This window comes from Trichechus manatus, unplaced genomic scaffold (genome assembly GCF_000243295.1).
Source record: "Trichechus manatus latirostris isolate Lorelei unplaced genomic scaffold, TriManLat1.0 scaffold00008, whole genome shotgun sequence".
NCBI classification, from domain to species: Eukaryota; Metazoa; Chordata; class Mammalia; order Sirenia; family Trichechidae; genus Trichechus; species Trichechus manatus.
The window spans coordinates 25,720,337-25,741,446 of NW_004443944.1; the positions used below are offsets into that span (position 1 = coordinate 25,720,337).

General features: G+C 45.5%; 1 long non-coding RNA gene and 3 other non-coding genes across 5 annotated transcripts; all 4 read right to left on the minus strand.

Moving 5' to 3' along the window:
* Nucleotides 1-2,616: 2,616 nt before the first annotated feature.
* Nucleotides 2,617-14,228, minus strand: LOC111822683 (uncharacterized). Of its 2 annotated transcripts, XR_002825820.1 has the most exons (5): nucleotides 14,113-14,228; nucleotides 7,289-7,357; nucleotides 5,468-5,525; nucleotides 2,886-2,989; nucleotides 2,617-2,700 (listed from the first exon to the last, which is right to left on the minus strand). It is a non-coding gene; the product is annotated as an uncharacterized LOC111822683 (long non-coding RNA). The 2 variants fall into 2 exon arrangements; XR_002825819.1 differs by lacking the exon at nucleotides 2,617-2,700 and having other exon boundaries at nucleotides 2,788-2,989.
* LOC111819263 (small nucleolar RNA SNORA71) lies at nucleotides 3,767-3,900 on the minus strand. Its single transcript, XR_002822996.1, has one exon. It is a non-coding gene; the product is annotated as a small nucleolar RNA SNORA71 (small nucleolar RNA).
* Nucleotides 6,538-6,671, minus strand: LOC111819283 (small nucleolar RNA SNORA71). Its single transcript, XR_002823012.1, has one exon. It is a non-coding gene; the product is annotated as a small nucleolar RNA SNORA71 (small nucleolar RNA).
* On the minus strand, nucleotides 8,963-9,096 carry LOC111819265 (small nucleolar RNA SNORA71). The gene has a single exon (XR_002822998.1). It is a non-coding gene; the product is annotated as a small nucleolar RNA SNORA71 (small nucleolar RNA).
* Nucleotides 14,229-21,110: the final 6,882 nt, after the last annotated feature.

Sequence of the window (21,110 nt, forward strand, 5' to 3'; positions counted from 1 at the left end):
TGCATCAATTGGTCCCAACCACCTGGAGTAAAGGAGAATGAAGAACACCAAAGACACAAGGAAAGTATTAGCCCAAGAGACAGAAAGGGTCACATAAGCCAGAGACTTCATCAGCCTGAGACCAAAATACTAGATGGTGCCAGGCTACCACCAATGACAACCCTGACAGGGAAGATAACAGAGTCCCTGATGGAGGAGAAAGGTGGGACACAGAACTCAAATTCCAGTAAAAAGACCAGAGTTAATGGTCTGACTGAGACTGGGGGAACTCCGGAAAGCACGACCCCCAGATTCTCTATCAGCCCAGAACTAAAACAATTTCTGAGGCCAACTCTTCAGACAAAGATTGGACTGGACTGTGGGACATAAAATGATACTTGTGAAGAGTGTGCTTCTTAGCTCAAGTAGATACATGAGGCTAAACGGGCAGCTTCTGTCCAGAGATGAGATGAGAAGGCAGAGAGTGGTTAGGAGCTGGTTGAATGGACACGGGAAATCAGGAGTGGAAAGGATAGCAATTAGGGTCACATAACAATGTATGTATAAATTTTTGTATAAGAGACTAACTTGAAATGTAAATTTTCACTTAACTACAACAATAAACCAAAAAAAAAAAAAAAAGATTCAGATTTGAACTGACAGTAGGAGAGAATTCCAAGCTAAGAAAACGATAAAAACAGAAGTCTAGACTAGAGTTAGGACAGCATGATGTGTGTTCTGGTAATCCAGATTAGTTCACTAGAACATTGAGAGTTATATTTGGGAATATTAAGAGAAAATTTAGGTTTCCAGATTGGAGACTACATTGCAGAAGAGCCTGCAGTTTATTCTGAATACAATAGGGAACATTTAGAGTTTGTGAATAAAGAGTGTTTTAAGATAATCTGGTGTTCTTGATGGAGTGAGGTAGGGAGGAGATAGAGTTTGGAGACAAGAGTGTTATGGATTGAACTGTGTCCCCTAAAATATAAACTGAACCTCTGTACCTTTGGATGTGATCCTGTTTGGAAATAAGGTTTTCCTTTATTATGTTAATGAGATCATGCCAGAGTAGGGTGTGTCCTAAATCTAATCATTTCTGAATTATAAAAAGAGCAAAATAGACAAAGAAACACACAGGCGGAAGATAGATATCAAGGAACATCAAGGAATGCCAAGGATCGCTGGCAGACACTAGAAACCAGGAGAGAGGCTCACAAAAGAAATCAACACAGCCAAGAGGCTGATTTGGACTTTCAGCCTCCAGAACTGTGAAAAAATAAATTTCTGTTCCTTAAGGCCCACCCCCCCCCAAAAAAAAATGGTGCTAGGAAAACTGGATCTGCATACCCAAAAGGGAACCCTGGTGGCGCAGTGGTTAAGAGCTCAGCTGCTAACCAAAAGGTCAGCAGTTTGAACCACCAGCCACTCCTTGGAAACCCTATGGGGCAGTTCTACTCAGTCCTATAGGGTCACTATTAGTTGGAATTGACTTGACAACAATGGGTTTGGTATATGTTTTTATATTGCAAAAGAATGAGGTTGGACCCTTACCTTACACCATACACAAAAATTAACTCAAAATAGTTCAAAGACCCAAATTTAAGAACTAAAACTATAAAACTCTTGAAAGAAAACATAAGTGAAAATCTTTGTGACTTTGGATTAGGCAATGATTTCTTAAGTATGACACCAAAAGCATAGGCAATAAACCAATAACAAAAAAATAGATGAATTAGATTTCATCAAAATTAAAAACTTTTGTACATCAAAGGACACTGACAAGAGTGTGAAAAGGCAACCCACAGAATGGGAGAAAATATTTGCAAATCACTTATCTCATAAGGGATTAATATTCAGAATATATAAAAAACTCTTAGAAGTCAACAACAACAACAAAAACTCAATTAAAATAATGGGCAAAGAATCTGAATTGACATTTCTCCAAAGATACACAAATGGCCAATAAACACATAAAAAGAGGCTCAACATCATTAGTCATTAGGAAATATGAATCAAAACCACAATGAGATACTACTTCATACCCATCACTATGGCTATTATTGGGAAAAAAAAGTGTGGGCGTTGGCGAGGATGTGGAGAAATTGGAACGCTCGTCCACTGCTGGTGGGAATGTAAAATAGTGCAGCTGCTGTGGAAAAGAGTTTGGTGGTTCCTCAAAAAGTTGCACATAGAATTACCATATGATCCACAACTTCACTCCTAGGTATATACCCAAAAGAATTAAAAGCAGGGACTCAAACAGACACTTGTATACCCATGTTCTAAGCAGCGTTATTCATAACAACCAAAAGATGGAAACAACGCAAGCGTTCTTAACAGATAAATGGATAAACAAAATGTGGTACATACATACAATGAAATATTATTCAGCCATAAAAAGGAATGAAATTCTGATATAAGTTATGACATAGATAGATGAAAACATTATGCTAAGTGAAATAAGCCAAACACAAAAGGTTAAAATGGTAAATTTTATATTATATTTTATCACACACAAACAAAAAGTTATACCAGGTGTAGGTAGGGGGATGAGGCAGGCCACTGGATGACCCAGCCTAGACTTCTCAGTCCATGGTCCTGTGGCACTGTTGTTGAGGGGCAGCTGAAGAATCTCCAATTCTGAACTCCACGTCCCCAGAGTCCTCCCAGGGCTTTCCCTCTGCCTCTCTCATGCAGAGTGAAAAGTTGTTCCATGTTCTGCTGAGACGACAGGGGTAAGAACAAGAAGGTCTTGTGATGCTTCACTGTGGCAACATCACTCTTCACTCTTTGCTATTCCAGTACCCAAGATCAACTCAAAATAATCCAAAGGAGAAAGTCAAAGGCTTGGAATTTCCATCTGCAGCAACATAGACCAACTTAGCCTCTTGACATTAACTTACCATGAGAAGGCCCCTCCAGGGGACCTGGGGAACCCAGGTCATCATCCGTGCCTCAATCATGTTGGAGTCTGCATCAATGATCTCTGGATCCAAGGCAGCATCCCCTAATGATGAGGAGGCCATAGAGCAGGAGGTCACTAAAGTATTTGATCCCAACATTACCTCCTCTTTCTTCAGGCTGACATCAATGAGAATAGTTCCCATTAATCAGGTAGGAACGGCCCATTTATTCACACCACACTTGTCTCAAAAAAGGACCTCAGTGTTCCTAGAGGAGTCAAAATGAAAAACATCTTAAAAGTCTACAACAGCCCTTTTCAGGGCAAATAGAGTAGATGCAGTAACTGGCAGAGAGACAGCTTGAGAGCTCGCTCTCAGGGGCACCTCACACTGAGGCCCCACCACACCCTGCTAGGAGTGAAGGACCACCTTCTCAGAAGCCACACTGTCATCACTTGCCTGCATACCTAAGTTTCCGGTGAGACTATGAACTCCCTGAGCCTTTAAGTCCTCCTCATGTTGTTCTCCTTTCCTGAAGCACTTTCCTATTCCCCATGACAGTCCATTCTGTCAAAAGCCCACCCAGGTTCACTACCTCCAAAAAGGCTACCTCTCTTTGAAAATCTTATGGCAATCACTAGATACCACCCAACATCACACTTATTTGTTACATATAATTCATCTTGGTTCCTTAAACAGACATTACATCATATAAATAGGACAAATGCTCTAGAATCTTCAGCCACCCCTCAAAGTTTCTAAACCTCGACACAGACATAGCTTCGTCTCTCGCTAAGCTATAAAGCACCTGTCACTGACTCTCAGACAGTGGCCCACAATGCCCCTGAGGTTGGCAGGTGTTGGCAGGAGAGAAGCAGAAATGTGTGAAAGCGCCAGCATTTGAAAGGGATAGGTATGGACCCTCCAAACACGGGAAACTGCTTTCCACAATTCCTCTCCCTACATTATCGATGACCAGGGCACGGGCAGCCCATGATCGCTTTTTAATGCAGGTACATACAAGGGCAGAGAGATGCAGGAAGGGAAGCAGATGCCAGTGGCCTGTGGAACAGGTTGGTTAGGGAGAACAACACAGTCAAGCACAGGACCCTAGCAGCTGCCATTCTTTCGCGTGAAAGCCCCGTAAAACCTCCATGCCAAAAGGAGTCACAGAAAAGTCACTCTGGGCAAAAACACTGAAATATATTAGGGTTGGAGAACATAGGAATTATGTAGTCCTAAAATCATCAAAAGTCATTTCCAAACATGGATAGAGCTTGAAGATATTATGCTGAGTGAAATAAGTCAGTAACAGAAAGACAAATATTGTATGAACTCACTTATCTAAAAGGACAAGAAAAGGCAAATGTATAGAGATCAAAGTTTATTAGTGTTTACCAGGAGCGGGAGGGAGAGGAAAAGGGGGGATTAACAGTGATGGAAAAATCACATTGATTAAGGGTACGGTTGCACAACCAATTATTGTAATTGCTGTCAATGAGTTATATACCTGTAAAAAGCTGACTGGCAAAAGTTGTGATAAATATATTTACAAAATGACCAATAAAAAAAAAAGAGTAGCTCCTGACGCTGCTTATGTACAACCAAACACCTCATGGGATTTGGTTCCTTAGTTTAGAGGTTTAGGGTCATGGTTTCATGGGACATCCCAATTAACTGGCCTAATAACGTGTTTAGCGCTTCTGTTCTACTTCCTGGTTTGTTGCGTAGTGCCTGGGGTCTTAAAAGTTTGCAAGTCGCTATCCAAGGCACACGTGGACCCCAGGCTTCCTGAAGCCAAGGGGGCTGGATGAACCCCTGAAACTACTGCCCTGAAATAATCTTTAAAACTTAAACCAAAAATATCCCTCAAAATCTTCTTAAAAACAAACAACAGTTTAGGTTAACTAGTAAAAAACGTCTGCCTTGAGCATTACGCTCTTTAAGAACTATCTATATGGGATCAAAGTGACAACAGCAACTTGAAAGATTAGATCAGAAGCTTAGGGGTCAGTGAGTTTATGTTAATGGGAGAGGAACAACTCAGAAAAGGAGGGTGAGAGTGGCTGCACAACTCGAAGGATGTAATCGACGTCACTGAATTGTGTATGTGGAAACTGTTGGAATTGGTGTATGTTTTGCTGTGTATATTCTCAACAATGACAAAGTAAAATTTTTTAAAACTGGAAAAAAAAAAAAATCATCTCCATCACAGCTTTGTTTCTCAGATGAAGAAAATGAGGTTCTGAATAGGTCACTGAGTGACACAGTGGCAGAGGGGAAATTCAGACCCAGGGATGCCATTGCTGCCAACACTCCCATATTAGGAAGGGAGGGTGCAATGCCCCAGAGCTCTCTTTACCCACGCAGGTCCCTGGAGGCCCCTAGTCTGCAGCAGCTGCCGAAGGCATGTGAGGGGCCAGGTGTAATTTAGGTTGCCTGGGGTTGGGGGCGGGCAGATCTGGGGACCCATGGATGCTACTCCATCTCACCTCTCAGCGTCCTTACATCACACAAAGCCCATGCATATGACTGCCAGATGCAAGGAACCAACACTCCAGAAAATGAATCAGAGATCTTACCTCAGTGTTCTTGACATAATGACAACTCCCATGGAGCCCCTGCACACCACGGACTCATCTGCAACAGACAAGAAGCTGCGAATGAGCAGCAGACCAGTCCCTGCTAACAGAGCATGGTAGGCACTGGGAAAGAACTTAGCACAGTATTTACCAGATCCACAGATGCTGGCTGTTATTATGTCTACAGTATTTTCTCATGAAAAAAAAAAAACGTAGTTTAACTCTAAAGAGGGAGGCGGAGGATGGTCTGTGGCAGCGTGGTCAACTTCAATCAATGTGTAGTTACTCCAGGATGGCTTAAAAGGGATGCTGAGGCTGGAGGTTTTGCGCATGTGCCGTGACTGACCAGCAGAGACTAGTGTGGACCTGGAGGGATGCTGGGGGCACGAGGGCCACAGTTCTGCTACTTGCTGCTACATAAGGGCGGCGTTCATACAGCCTTTGGTTATATTCTGCTCTGTTCACCTCTTTATTGCTCTTAATCAAAGGCCAGAGAGAAAAATCTTCCCCTGGTGCACCGGACCCATGCCAAGCACCTTCCCATGGCCGGACTCAGGGCAGGCTCTAATCAATTAGAACACTTCCAAGGGGAGAAAAAACAGAGGAAGCTTTCTCTCCCCTGGGTGCTCTTGCTTGCTCAAGAGTAGTTTCCCCTGACGCCATAAAATGCGACAAACTCTGTTCCTCACAATCATGGATCTGTCTCTCTCTTTTCTTTCCTGATTGTTCCTCTCTCGTTATTGAGCGCCGACTAGCTGCCAGACACAGCTCTGGGGATCACAGGAGTGAGGGAGACAAGCACATCAGTCTTTATAATAAGGTATGAAAGGGCCAGAAGGATGTGAGAAGGGAGAGGGTGGGGTTCCAGGGCAGACTTCCAGGAGTGGAGGCCTGACTGAGGGCTGAACCCTCTTCCGGCTCCACAAGTGGCCTCTGAGCTCCCTGAGGCAGGACCTATGCTTCCTCATCATTTAGAAAAGCCTCATAGAAACCTCACGGGCACAAAGAGCACTCAATAACCCAAATGCACCAGGAACCAGAAAGCACCTAACGGGTGGTGAGGAGAAAGATGTGGGAAAGCTCCAGGGTCTGGAAGGGACAGGAATGGACCCTCCAAACACGGGGAAATGCTTTCAGCAATTCCTCTCCCTGCACTATCAGTGACCAGGACACGGGTAGTCCACCATCACTTTCGAATGCAGGAGAGCAGACACTGGTGGGTCAGGGAAGAAGGCCAACAGCAGTGGTCTGGGGAACGTCCCACGTGGGCAGGCAGGCCAAAGATAATAAGCCACTGACACAGAGTCGAAGCCAACTCACAGCGACCCTATAGAACAGAGGAGAACTGCCCCACAGGCTTCCCAAGGCTGTAAATCTTTATGGAAGCAGGCTGCTACATCTTTCTCCCGTGGAGTGGCTGGTGGGTTTTGGTGGGTTCAAATTGCCAACCTTTCAATTTGCAGCCAAGCACTTAACCACTGTGCCACCCGGGCTCCTCCAGACCAAAGACAAGTCAGTGAGAAATTAAGGACATAATGTCCAGCACCTGCCTTTCATTTTGCAACAATTCCCTGCTAGCAGACCTCCTCAGAGACCTACCAGAGCCCAAACCAAGCTCCGGAAACACCTTTTCTGTAGCAGTCCAATGAAGACAGGAAAAGAGGGCCCATACCTGTTCCTGCAGGGGCCCCGGGGGGACACAGCCAGGAGGAGAGGAACGCATCACCACCTGTATTCTCGCTCTCCACATCACATCACCTAAGCACCTCTGGCCTCACAGCCTGCAAAGAGCTCTAGAAAACTAGACAGGATACCACTTACCTGGGACCTCACAATCCACGCTCTCCCTGAGGACACTTCTCACACAAGGAACAGCAGTCACAGATCCTCCTGCAGGGGACAACATGCCACAATATGACTGGTGCTTACAAGTCCAGGAACTCAACATACTCATTACCAGGAAAACACCCAGGAACCACAGTCTTGGGAGTTCAATATACTGACAGCTTCACTTGCATCTCCTTCCCAGCTTCACTCCTCATCTAGTCATTGTCAGAGTCAGATTAGCCTCCATAAGTGGCCTGGAGACCAAGGCTCCAAAGGGAACCAACTAAGGTGAGGACCAAGAGCACAGGTATGAAAGGTGCAAAGAGTGTCTGGTCTGTTTAGTGAACCTATATCACATGGATTGAGTTGTGTCTCCCAAAAATATCTGTCAACTGGCTAGCTCATGATTCCCAGTATTGTGTATGACTGTCTACCATTTTATCATCTGATGTGATTTCCCTATGTGTTGTAAACTCTATCACTATGATGTAATAAGATGGATTAGTGGCAGTTATACTCATGAAGTCTACAAGATTAGATAATGTCTTAAGCCAATCTCTTTTGAGATACAAAAGAGAGAATTGAGCAGAGACACATGGGAACCTCACACCACCAAGAAAGCAGTGCCAGGAGCAGAGCACGTCCTTTGGACCTGAGGTTCCTGCGCAGAGAAGTTCCCAGACCGAGGGAAGATCGATGACACGGAGCCAACAGATAAAGTATTCCTGGAGCTGACACTCTGAATTCAGACTTGTAGCCTACTAAACTGTGAGAGAATAAACTTCTCTTTGTTAAAGCCATCCACTTGTGGTATTTCTGTTATAGCAGCACTAGATGACTAAGACATCCTACTTCCAAGGAAAGCACACAATTGAGTCTGGGAATGAATTCCTATACTTAAAATTAATTCATCTCCACTCCCCTTGAAATGATAGGCCATATTCCTTTCCTCCTCTATCAACAATACTTTGTAGGTTAGGCCAGGGGTCAGCAAACTTTTTCTGTAAAGTGTCAGATTGTAAATATTTTAGGCTTTGCAGGCCATATGGTCTGTACTGCAGCTACTGGAATCTTCCCTTGTAGCAAGAAAGCAACCACAGACTGAATGGCTGTGTTCTAATAAAACTTTATTTACAAAAATAGGCAACCAGGCTTTAGTTTACCAATTTCTGGGTTAGACAATGGGATAGAGCAAAGTGGCTCTGCCCTTTCATGTTCTCTACACACACAAATACACAGACACAGACACACCTCTGCTTCCAGGCCTTTAGCATGTTGTTTTGCTTCCCTAGAACGCCCTCCTACTGCCTCAGCCTATCCAAATCAATAACAAGCCCTGGCCTCACCATTTGAGAAGCCACCTCCCCTCAAATGCTAAGGCAAATACTATATAGGGCACCACCTGGCAACTAATTGTCTTGTTCCTTGTTATTCAGCTTGGTTCTTGAAATAAACTATTACTTCTCTGAGGCAGGGCCCATTTTAAGACGAATATCAGGCTTCCATCTCAGTATCTAACACTCTGCTAGGCACTGAGGGGAACTTAACACACATAACCAGGCTCCCAACAGCAGGGGTGCAGGAAGTGCAAGGCCCAACAATGACATTAAGGCACATACAGCAGCCCCCAAGGTCCTGGAGACTCGAGGTGTGTGGAAGGAGCAGGACTGTAGGAGGCCTCCTGGAACTGGAAGGGAAGGATGTGGACCTTCCAAATATGGGACAACCCTTCCCACATTTCCTGTGCCTGCACTACCAATGACAAGGACACAGGCAGTCCATGATCAGTTATGAATGCAGGAGTAGAAAGCAAACAAGGATCGCCAGGCCTTTCTTCCAAGGTGCAGAGCTGTCAAGCACCTTGAACATCTGTGCCACCCAGGGGCTCCAAATATAGAGTTTTTAGTTTCCCTTTTATGTAATTAGCATTATACTATATGTACTTACTGTTCTACAGTTTATGCATTCTGCACTTAATGGTAAGTTGTAGAGGTATTTCCATAGCTGTATCTACAGCCTCACCTAGAGCCATTCTTTTTATTAGATGTCACTTACGTACATTTTTGAGGTCCCCGGGTGGTGCAAATGGTTTGCACTCGACTGCTAACCTAAAGGTTGGTGATTTGAACCCATCCACCAGCACGGCAGAGGAGAGATCTGGCAATCTGCTTCCGTAAAGATTACAGCCAAGGAAACTCTATGGACCAGTTCTGATCTGTGTAGCACATGGGGTCGCCATGAGTCAGAACTGACTCAATGGCAAAGGGCTGGGGATTTTTAGTATATACATTTTTAAACTACTTCCTTACTGAAGGACATTTAGCTTGTTTCTAGGTTTCTGCTTTTACAAACGATGATACGGTGAACTACGTGGGCTGAAGGCATATATATTTTAAATGCGAGTAATTACTGTTAAAATGCCCTCCAAAATGGCTGTACCTAATTTACACTCTCCCCAGTAGAGGACGGAGGTACATAATCATTTTCCTATACCTAAAAAAAAAAAAAAAAATCTTTTGCCCTTTTGCCAAACCAATGGGCAAGATGTCATTTTAATTTGCATTTCCTTAATAACAAATGAGGTTGAGCTTTTAGTTCATCTGTTCTTTGGCCTCTCAAGTTTATTTTTTTGTAAATTGCTTATTCATATCACTAGCCTATATTTTAATCCAGTTGTCCTTTTATCGGTTTGTTCATTGCATATCATAGATACTGATCTTTTACCTTTTATACGTATATATATATAAAACATAATAAATATTTTCTACCAAAGGAAAAAAAAGGGATTGAAAAGAGAGGTCAAAGGCAGAGGCCTGGAGCAATCAGCCCAACTAAGCAAGGACGAGCAGTTGCTTCTAATTCTACAAAACCCCCTCAACATATCCCAGCCAGGAGAGACAAAGGAAGATACCTCAGAAAGAAAACTGAGCTCTTAGGTTGTAGAAGATAGGGGTATGTGAGCCTAAGAAAAATCATCTCATTGTATTCCTGATTTCTAGATGAGGAAAATGAGGACCAGAGATGGTCCCAAAGCTAGGAAGCCGCAGAAGAGTGATCGAGACTTGCGTGCCTGTGGATTTGATCCTAAAATTTTGTCTGCTTTCAACTCAGTCATTCTGCTGCCAACATACCCATTTGAAGAAAGGTTCCTGAGGGCGTTCAGAACCAAGCAGGCACATATAGAACTACATGCATTCCCAAAAGCCCCAAAAGGGTAAAACTGGGAGCCAAGATGAAGCTGCCCTCATCTCTTCTCTCTAATTCCCAGGCTCAATTATGCCCAGGAACCCACATGCACCCTTGTGGATCCAAAGCTCCAGAGAATAGACCTCACCTTGGGGGCACCCTGGTTCAGCCACTTCCTGACAGGATGGAGACATCTCTCATGCGCCTCCCTACACCCAGCTGCCTCCTCTGCAATAAACAAGAATCCCTAGATGAGCAACCTCGGTGTCACCTAGTCATGACATGTCCTGCTAAGCATATGGAGAGAATATGACACAGTAAAGAATTCCTCAGTAACAAATGCTTCACAAATGTAGGCTGTTGTTATTAATCCACAAGTCACACTACTTTCTCATGAACAAGGAAAGGCGTTTACAACTACAGAGGGGTTGGCAGAGATGGCTTTTTGGTATCATCTTTCATGCAAACTCCGATTAAACTGTAGAAGCTCTAGAAGCTGCATTATGAGCAGGATGTGGAATCCAGGAGAGGTTTGGGAATGTACAGCACCTGACTGCAGTACCTGACGTGGACTGGGAGAGCAATGGGGCAGGAGTGCTTCAGATCTGCCCTGAGAAGGTAAGGCCCAGTCTCTATTTATGCCAGCCTTGTCCAATTTCATTACGACTCTGGTCCCTGCCACCATAAACTGCAGGCCACAAGAAAATCTTCCCCTTGTGAACTGGGACCCATCTCCTGCCAAGGGGTCTCCAATGGTTAACACTGGCCAATGACAAAGAACAATTCCACGCGGAGGGAACACAGAGGAAGCACCCTCACCTCCCACTAACTGGCCTGCTCACAAGTAGTAGTCTTTCCCTGACACTCCACAATGTGACCAGCTATTCCACCGTACAGTGGTGGGGCTTTTTTTTCTCTCTACTTTTTCACTTGCCCTACCGCTGCTAGGCGCTGAACACTGCCAGGCACTGAGCCAGAGAAGAGGCAAGACTCATACACTGTCCAAGGTCACAGTACAGAGAAGCAAAGAGACAAGAAAACCAAAAATTTCACCAGGTACAACTAACGCCCTCAACTTACATCAATCCACTTCTGGGACTGTATCACCCCCAGGAACCCTACATGACCAAGGGTCTGGGAAGGGGAGGTGGGGGAGGCAGAGATGACTTCCTGCAGAGGAATAACCCACACTGGAGCTCCACACCAGCCCCTAAGCTCATTGAGACAGTGCCCTGCTTCCTACGCCTTTCTCAAAGCCTCACAGAAACCAGCCCTGAGCCACACAGAGCACTCAACAATCCAGATGCACCAGGAGGTATCTAAAGGTGGCAGGAGGGAGGGTGTGAGGGAGAGTTCCAGGGTTTTGAAGGGACAGGGGATAGGGGTGGACCTCCAAGCACAAGAAGCACTTCAGCAATTCCTCTCTCTGAACTATCAATGACCAGGATCACCCAGGGTCACGTTCACAGGCAGGAGCAAAAATGGGCAGAAAGTGAGACAGGAAGAGGCCTATGTCAGTGGCCTGCTGACCACCCAAGCAGGGGGAAGCAGCCCAGCCGAGTCTAGGACTTGAGGGCTCCCACTGCACATATAAAGTTTCCAACTCCCCCCACTGAGAGAGACCACAGGGAGGCCAACGTCTGACAAGAATGCCTAAATTGTTCATTCATCCCCACAAACATTTATTGTGTACCTACTATGTGCCAGGAAGCCCTGGTGGCACAATGGTTAAGAGCTCAGCTGCTAACACAAGGTGGGTGGTTCAAACCCACCTGCAGCTCCTTGGAGAAAAGACCTGGCGATCTGCCCCTGTAAAGATTACGGCCTAGGAAACCCTATGGGGAAGTTCTACCCTGTCCTATAGAGTCACTATGGATAGGAATGGACTCGACGGCACACAACTATGTGCCAGGCACTGTGGATTCAACATCAAAGAAAAATACAAACAAGATCTCTGCCCTCACAGAACTTTTACAGTTTCACCACTTCACAGAAACTGAAGCTCAGGAGGATGAAGTAACTTGCCCAAAGTTACACAGCTAATGATGGCTGAGCCGGCATTTGAACTTGGGTCTTTCTAGCCAGCAAATCCAGCCCCCATCTACAGACTTCTACCTATAATGTCACACAAGGGCTTTGTCAGTCATGACTACCCAGTCTGCCTGTGCCTGACAGGAAGGTAGCAAGCCCCTTCAGAAATTCACTTATGCAGGGGACATCCTCACCACAGGGAGAATGGAATGCATCTAAGAGTGTGGATCAGGTCCTGTCAGAAAGGAGGTATTGGCTCATGCAGAACCAGGAAAGCCACCCAGGGGAGAGTTTTCATCTGTCTCCAACAGACCTTCATAGTCCCAAGTGGTCTAGGCAAGGAAAAAAGCAAGGGGAAGGCGTCTTAGTGCAAAACAATGGGACAGAAATCCAGACTCTGTCCCTCTGGGGCTTTGGGAGCACACTGAATTTAAACTTCAGCCAACTGGTCTGTAAAATGGACATTTTAACAACTTACTGTAAGGATTATTTAGGGGAAAATGAGCTAACAGGTGTAAGGACATGGCACAATTCCCAACAGTTAGCAGGCAACCAACAAGTGGCTTTGGGGGCTTAAAATGCCAGGAGTGGAGGTCTGAAGCTGTCATGGAACTCAGTTCAGTGGTAGAATCTTCACCTTCCCTGCGGGAGATGTGGGTTCCATTCCTGACAAGGCCAACGTACTTCATCCACAGCCACCACCCCCCTGTCTGTAGAGGCCTGCGTGTTGTTATGATGCTGAACAGGTAGCGGTGAAGCTTCCAGACTAAGACAGACTAGAAAGAAAGGCCTGGTGACCTACTTCCCAAAATCAGAGAAGAAAACCCTATGGATTACAATAGCTTGATCCAAAACTGATCATGGGGATAGTGCAGGTCCTTTAGTAACGGTGTGCATGGAGTCGCCACGAGTCAGGGTGACTCCACGGCAGCTAACAACAACGACAACAATATTGGTGACCCTCAGTCCTGGGTTCTTATTGCGCTCCCCACTACCAGCTGTGAAACCTAGTTTCTCATCATTAACGAAGCACTAAGCCAATAATGAAACCCTGGTGGCATAGTGGTTAAGAGCTCGGCTGCTAACCAAAAGGTTGGCAGTTCCAATCCACCAGCCGCTCCTTGGAAATCCAATGTGGCTGTTCTACTCTGTCCTATAGGGTCCCTATGAGTCGGAATCGACTCGACAGGCAAGTGTAAGCCAACAACGGACTCAAACATACCAAGTACTGAGGATGGCGCAAGACGGGGCAAGGTTTCTTTCTGTTATACATAGTGTCCCTATGAGTAGGAATCGACTCAACGGCACCTAACAACAAGACCTCCCCCAGAGGATGGCTGTGAGAACAGAGGATCTGATGCCTAGACGAGCCGGCTCAGAACTAGCGCTCCGCTGATGGCGCAGCTGAGCGGACAATCCTTTCTAGGGAAAACACGCGTCTTGAGAGGTCCACACTCGGCGGAGGTGTCTGAGCACTGAACCAGGAGCCAAGCCTGGGCTCGGGCGCTAACCTCCGGCAGGCCCTCCCCTCCTCAACATTCTTGGGGCCTCAGATTCCCCTGTGGGGAAGGCGCAGACCACGTGCCACGCAGTGCACTCACCCGAGGCGCCCTGACCTACAGCGCAGGATGGCGGCCGGGAAAGAGGCGACGGTGCGGGAAGGTGCTAGAAGGTGCGGGACGTCGGGAAGAGGGCAGGGAAGTTTCATACAATGCAGGACGATAGGGACTATGCGGATTACGCACGACGACGGACGCACGCTCAGAAAATTCACCACCCTCTCAGCGTGGGCGGAGATACAGCCCGTAACGCGTACTGGGACCTAGAGCGCCATCTCCGCCGTCAGCAACCAACGCAAGCGGTCCTGCAGCGCCCCCTGGTGGAGAGAGCTGAAATTCTGACTTGACTTTTCGGGCCAAGTAGTTCAGATCCCGGCTGCTAACCAAAAAGGTTGGCGGTGGGAATCCACCGGCCGCTCCTTGGAAACCCTATGGTGCAGTTCTGCTCTGTCCTATAGGGCCGCTGTGAGTCGGAATCGACTCGACGGCAATGGTTTTTTTTTTTTTTTTCCTTGGTTTCATTCCCTCCTGTGGAGCCCTGGTGGCCAGGTGCTTAAAACGCTTGCCTGCTAACCAAAAGATCAGCAGTTGGAACCCCCTAGCCACTCTGGGAGAGAAGATGTGGCAGTCAGCTTCCATTAAGATTACGGCCTTGGAAACCCTATGAAGCAGTTCTGCTCTGTCCTATAGGATCGCTGTGAGTCAGAATTGACTGGACCGCAATGGATTTGGTTTAGTTTTTGGTTTAATTCCCTCCTATAGGGTCGCTATGAGTCTGAATCGACTAGATGGCAACGTGTTTGGTTTTTTTTGGAAGGAACCCTGGTGGCCAGTGGTTAGTGCTTGGCTGCTAACTGAAAGGTTGGTGGACTGAACCCACCAGCTGCTGAGTGGGAGAAAAATGTGGCAATTGGCTTCCATAAAGATTGCAGTCTTGGAAACCCTGTGGCACAGTTCTACCCTGTCCCATTATGACTTTGAGTCGAAAGCAACTCAACAACACACAGCAACAATTCCCTCCTTCATCCACCCACCCATCCATCCATGCTTCCATAATTCCACCCACCCATCCATCCATCCATTTATACAGATAACATTTATGAAACATCAGCTTCCTCGTCCATCTAATCATTCATCCACTGTTTCATCAAGTCACCTGTCCTCCCATCCATCCAAATATCAATCCTTTTCACAACCATACTTTCATCCGTTCTTCCATTTACCATTCATTCATCTTCCCATCAATCTGTTCACCTAGACTCCCATCCAACCAGAAAATCTTCATTGACCTTATAAATAGAGTAAAAGTAATGAAATAACAAAAGCAGAAAGTAAAATGGCAGAAAATGAACATAGTCTAATTTAAATCAACATAACCAAACAGTTTAGAAGGGAGAAAGGGGATGTAGTACAGACAGAGCACAGAGTAAAACATTAGTGAACAATATGCTTGACGTTTTGTCCATAAAATTTAAAACTTAGGTAAAATGAACACATTCCTAGAAAATATTTAACAATATTTCATTAAGGTAAAAGAGAAAACCTGAATAATCCTGTAACATTAAAAAAAAAAAATTGAATCAGTATTTAACAATCTTTCCACAAAGAAAACATCATACCTAGGTGGCTTTAGAGATGAGTTCTACAAAGGCTTTTTTTTTTTTAATTTTTTTAATTGTACTTTACATGCAGGTTTAAAGAACAAGTAAACAGTTAGTACACGTATTGTTTTATGATATTGGTTAACAATCCCACAGCATGTCAACGCTCTCCCTTCTCAACCTTGGATTCCCTATTACCAGCTTTCCTGTCCTCTCCTGCCTTCTAGTCCTTGTCCCTGGGCTGTTGTGCCCCTTTAGTCTCATTTTGTTTTGTGGAGCTGTCTCATCCTTGGTTGAACGGTGAACCTCGGGAGTGACTTTATTACTGAGCTGAGAGTGTGTCCAGGGGCCATACTCTCGGGGTTTCTCCAGTCTCTGTCAGGCCAGTAAGTCTGTGAGTTAGAATTTTGTTCTATGTTTTTTCTCCAGCTCTGTCCAAGACTCTTTGTTGTGATCCCTGTCAGAGCAGTCAGAGGTGGTAGGCAGGCACCATCTAGTTGTACTGGATTCAGTCTGGTGGAGGCCTTGGTAGTTGTGGTCCATTAATCCTTTGGACTAATCTTTCCCTTGTATCTTGTTTTCTTCATTCTGCCTTGCTCCTGAAGGGGTGAGACCAGTGTAGTATCTTAGATGGCTGCTCACAGGCTTTTAAGACCCCAGATGCTACTCACCAAGGTAGAATGTAGAACATTTTCTTTATGAACTGTGTTATGCCAATTGAGCTAGATGTTCCCCGAGACCATGGTCCCCACAGCCCTCCGCCCAGCAATTCAGTCCCTCAGGGAGTTTGGATTTGTCTATGGAGCTTCCATGACCTTTCCTTGTACAAATTGTGCTGGTTTCCCCAGTATTATGTACTGTCTTACTCTTCACCAAAGTTATCATTTATCTATTGTCTATTTAACATTCCCCACCCTGCCCCTCCTACCCCTGGTAAGCATCAAAGATTGTTTCTTTTTGGGTGTATATCTTTTCATGAGTTTTCTACAAAGCCTTTAAAGAATAGGTTATTTCAGCCTCACACAAAGTGTCCCAGGTAACAGAAAAAAGGGAACATCACCAGTTTACATAATAACCATGATTCCACAATTAGACAAGGTCAGTACTAGAAAAGTAAATTACGGGCCAATTCACTCATAAATATAGACATACACATCCTAAACAAAATATTGGCAAACTTCAGATGGAAATAGCCTCGGCCCAGGTGCCCTTGAAGAGCAACCATTGTGCTCCTGCCCTGGGAATACCTTCTGCACCCACTGCTGGCGATAGAGAGGTGGACATGAGCATGGGCAAATGGAAATCAACCACATCTTTATCAATAGCAACAGCTAGACAGAGGACCCAATTCCAATGAGGCCACCCTTGGGCTCCCTAAGACCTGCTGCCCCTTCCCTTCACCATTGGTGCAGGCAGACCTGCTGGGTGAGTTCACCAGGAAGGTGCCAGGTGCCTGAGTGAAGCTTGGGAATAGAAAATTTCCCCAAACTCCCCACTAGGGCTGCATGTCTGAAGTGCATCTTTTTGATTGGAGGGGATGTACTTGGGGCCAATTCCTTCCAGTTTGGTCCTAGGCAGAGGTGGGTTGGTGATTAGGTCTGCTTGGACCATGGCTCTCTCAGGAGTGGGCATGCAAGTCTTGAGGAAGCTCTAGGGGAAGGAGACCACCAGCTACTTGGAGCCACTGGTGGTCAAGACAGAAGAGTAACAGCAAAAATAGGGGGAACCCCTTGCTGACCCAATGAACTTTCTATTCATTCACTCAATACTTGGTGACTGAGCACCTCTGCTCTACCTGGCACTATACTAGGGGCTTAGAAACAGAACTGGGTTTGCCCAACAGATGTCTACCACAACCTGATTTTGCAGGAAACTAAAAAAGGAACAACAACACACAAAAAAAACTACTACTCAAACAACTAGAACAACTGTTCGGTTAATGATGTTTCCCCATAAAGGCACTTGAGAAGTTATACCACTTTTCTAACAGCTGCTTTTTTTTTTTTTTTTTTGGATATAATGACTAGGAGGTAAAGAAACAAATGAGAGAAATCCATCCAAGCTTATACTCTAATATAACAACTCACCATTGTCAAATAGGGTTGTCACATGAATGGAAGCGTGGTTTTATCTTAGGATTATCACATCAGGACGTCAAAAGTGTGGTAAATAAGAGAGTTTGGAGCAAGACAGAGGAACCCAAATGTTTTCTCCACCATACCTCGTTCATAAGTTAGTCTTTCTGAACCTCAGATTTTTCAGCTTTAAGCTAGGTAAAATAATACATTGAAATACAGTTCCAGAAGTGTTTTGCACAGTTGTTGGCTTCTAGTAAGCTAGTTGAATAAATTGTAGCTATCATCATCATCATTGGTAGACATTTGATATTTAATATGCATTCATGATCTTTAAAAATTATTAGCATGCCAGAAATAGCTATATGTCTTAATCCATCAACCAATTTCACTGATGAAATCATAGAAATATTCTTGTTTTTATCTTAGAAGGCCCAGATAATTAGCCAATACCCTTGGTCAGGAAAAGCCAAGGTGCTTAAGAGTGAAGAACTGATACGTGTTCAGCTGACATAGTGGAAGATAATAAACTAAAGTCAATTATCATTGTACTGAAATGCCCAGGTATTCAGCCAAGACAGTTACAATTCTCAGGTCAGAAAAGTTCAAGTAATTAGCCAGAAATATCGCATTTAGTTAACAAGGAAGGTCCAGAGAGGAGGAAGCCCAAGTTAATTAGCTGAGACCGGTCACACTTATCAGTGAGAAAGGTTGTTTTCTAGGCTTGTCCATCATCAATACACAGGCAAGTCCAGTGTCCCCGGCCCAGGTTATCAGTCTTTAGCCAGGACACTGGATCCCCAGGCTCAGCCCTGGTAGCCTTCTGAAGGGAGAGGACCACCTCTTCTCATGCCTCTCCTCACAGGAAGAGGACTGAGCCATTCATACCTTCACTGAGCCCCACACTGATCTCCTCTCTAGAGCCAGTGGCTGTCAGCTCAGGATAAAAATGAATTAGAAGCAAAATCAGTGACAGATAAACTATGGGGCTCAAGGGCCCAGCTAGGGGATCCTGCTGAGAGCCAAGTGGGAGCTGACCCTGGTGGGAGATGCCCCTGCCTCATCTCAGTCAGCCAGAGCATCTGAGGGGTCCTGGGACTGCTGGAGGCTCCCAACAGGCCAAGATTGAGGTCATGGGGTGGCTCAGGAAGAGCCCATCCAGTCTGAGAGGTCCTGGGGGGCTGGGCTGGCCAAGGCTTCCATTTGGCCTCAGTCCTATCCCACAGGAGGTGGAGCATAATACTGCCAAAAGATGCAGAAACAAAGGAGCCGTAAGCAGCAGAGGATGAAGATGGACGTATAAAACAAGGTCTCCTGCATGCTGATCATGCTTAGGTGGGATGCGGTCTGTAGCTCCTGCTGGCCTCATGTGGTCACTTGCTGTCGTCCTGCCTAGACCCTGGGCACCACCTCCGTGGAACAATCTGTCCAAGCAGCATGGATGCCATCTCCCCAAGAGACTCCAGGCTGAGGGGAACTCTCAGCCACTATGAGGTCACAAACTCCTGGGTGATGGAATTTTGGCCTCCCAGCAACAGCCTAGTCCTTTATTAATATAACTAACTAGTCATGTTGGAAAGCAGGACTCCTGGGGTATAATCTTAAAAGCAACATTTTCCCCTCATCTCCTTAGACGTGCTAAGTGGAAATATCTTTTCCCTGCCCCTAGAAAAACATCAAAGATCCCCAGTGGCACAATGGTTAAGCGCTCTGGTGCGAACCAAAAGCAGCCCTCGAGAGAAAAGAGCTGACAATTTGCTCTTGTAAAGATTCAGCCTTGGAAACCCTATGCGGGCAGTTCTACTATGTCCGATAGGGTTGCTGTAGGGTCCCTGTGAGTCGGGTTCAACATGACGGCACACAACTACAGCAACAACAGAAAAATAACAGGCAGTTCTCATAACTTTTCTCATCATTCTTAGGCCATAAAAATCACTGGCAATCACCAAACATGGGAAGCACAGTTTCCATTCAGTAAGTTAAAATGTTCAGTCTAATGTATGAATCAAGTCTTCCGTAATCATTCCCAGTTAAGAAGTCGCTCTTTTTAACCAGCTGGGGCCAAGCAGCAGAGGTGCTGCTGTCTTCTGGGGAGGGGACGTGAGCCTTCTGTCTTCGCTTCCCCAAATGTATTTCTCCTCACCAGGACGTTTCAGCCCACCCACTTATCCTCCGTCCCCCGGTACCTCCTGGACCAAAACAGTGAAAGTAAGACGCATGGAAGACTTCCTCCTTGACTGGTACTGTTGTAAGACGGCTGTGCCCTCTCCACGTGGGGCACATATTTAAGGCTGAGTCTTTCTCTCTTGGCTTCTTTCATGGGTTCTTTGGAGATTCCCCTGCTGATGCCCTTTAACTGCACCCCTAGTGATGTGCACAGGCTGTTTTCTTGTTATGACTTCTTATGGGCTGAGTTGTATCCCCCAGCAAGATATGCTGAAGTTCTAACTCCTGCTACCTGTGAATGGGACCTTGTTTGGAAATAGGGTTTGTGAAGAGGTTATCAGTTAACATGAGGTAATACTGGAGTAGGGTGGGTCCTAATCTAATGTAACTGGTGTCCTTATAAAAGGGGAGAAGAGACACAGACAGAGGGGAAAAAGGCCAGGTGAAGACAGAGGCAGAGATTGGAGTGATGGAGCTATAAGCCAAGGAATGCCAAGGATTGCCAGGAACCACCAGAAGCTAGGAAGAGGCAAGGAAGGATCTTCCCCTAGAGCCTTTGGAGAGAGCAAGGGCCTGCTGATACCTTGATTTTGGACTTCTAGCCTCCAGAACTGTGAGACAATAAATTTCTGTTTTAAGCCCCCCAGTTGGTGGTACTTTATTATGGCTGCCCTAGGAGACTAATATACCCCCCGACTCCATTTACTTTGTGGATGAAGTTTAGCAAAGCATTTGTCCCCCAACCCCCACCCACCTCTCCAGGCTCATTTCCTTCACCCTCTCACATTCCAGCCTCAGACTATTTGAACAATATTTTAGTCTGGTGATGTCGAAATAAATATACAGACAGAATTCATTCACTTGTTCAGCTGTGCCAGCCACTAAACTAGGTTCTATGACCACCGTGATGAATCGAACAGACAAGACCTCTATTGGTCTCTTGCAGAAAGAAGCCCAAACTAAATATAATCCATCTGAGCTCATTCTAGCAACAGCTCCTTTTACGGACGATTGTCCTTTATAGATTAACAACAAATCAGTGACCAAGGAACACCTTCAGAACAAATAAAACCAAAGCAAGGGAGTGAATGTTATCTCCAGCACACCAGGATGCTTTCTAAAATTATCCCAAGCCCTCCCCTAGGTAATGATTTCCTGAACTAACCTCCCTGGGTAGGCAGATTCAGGGGGTGGAAAT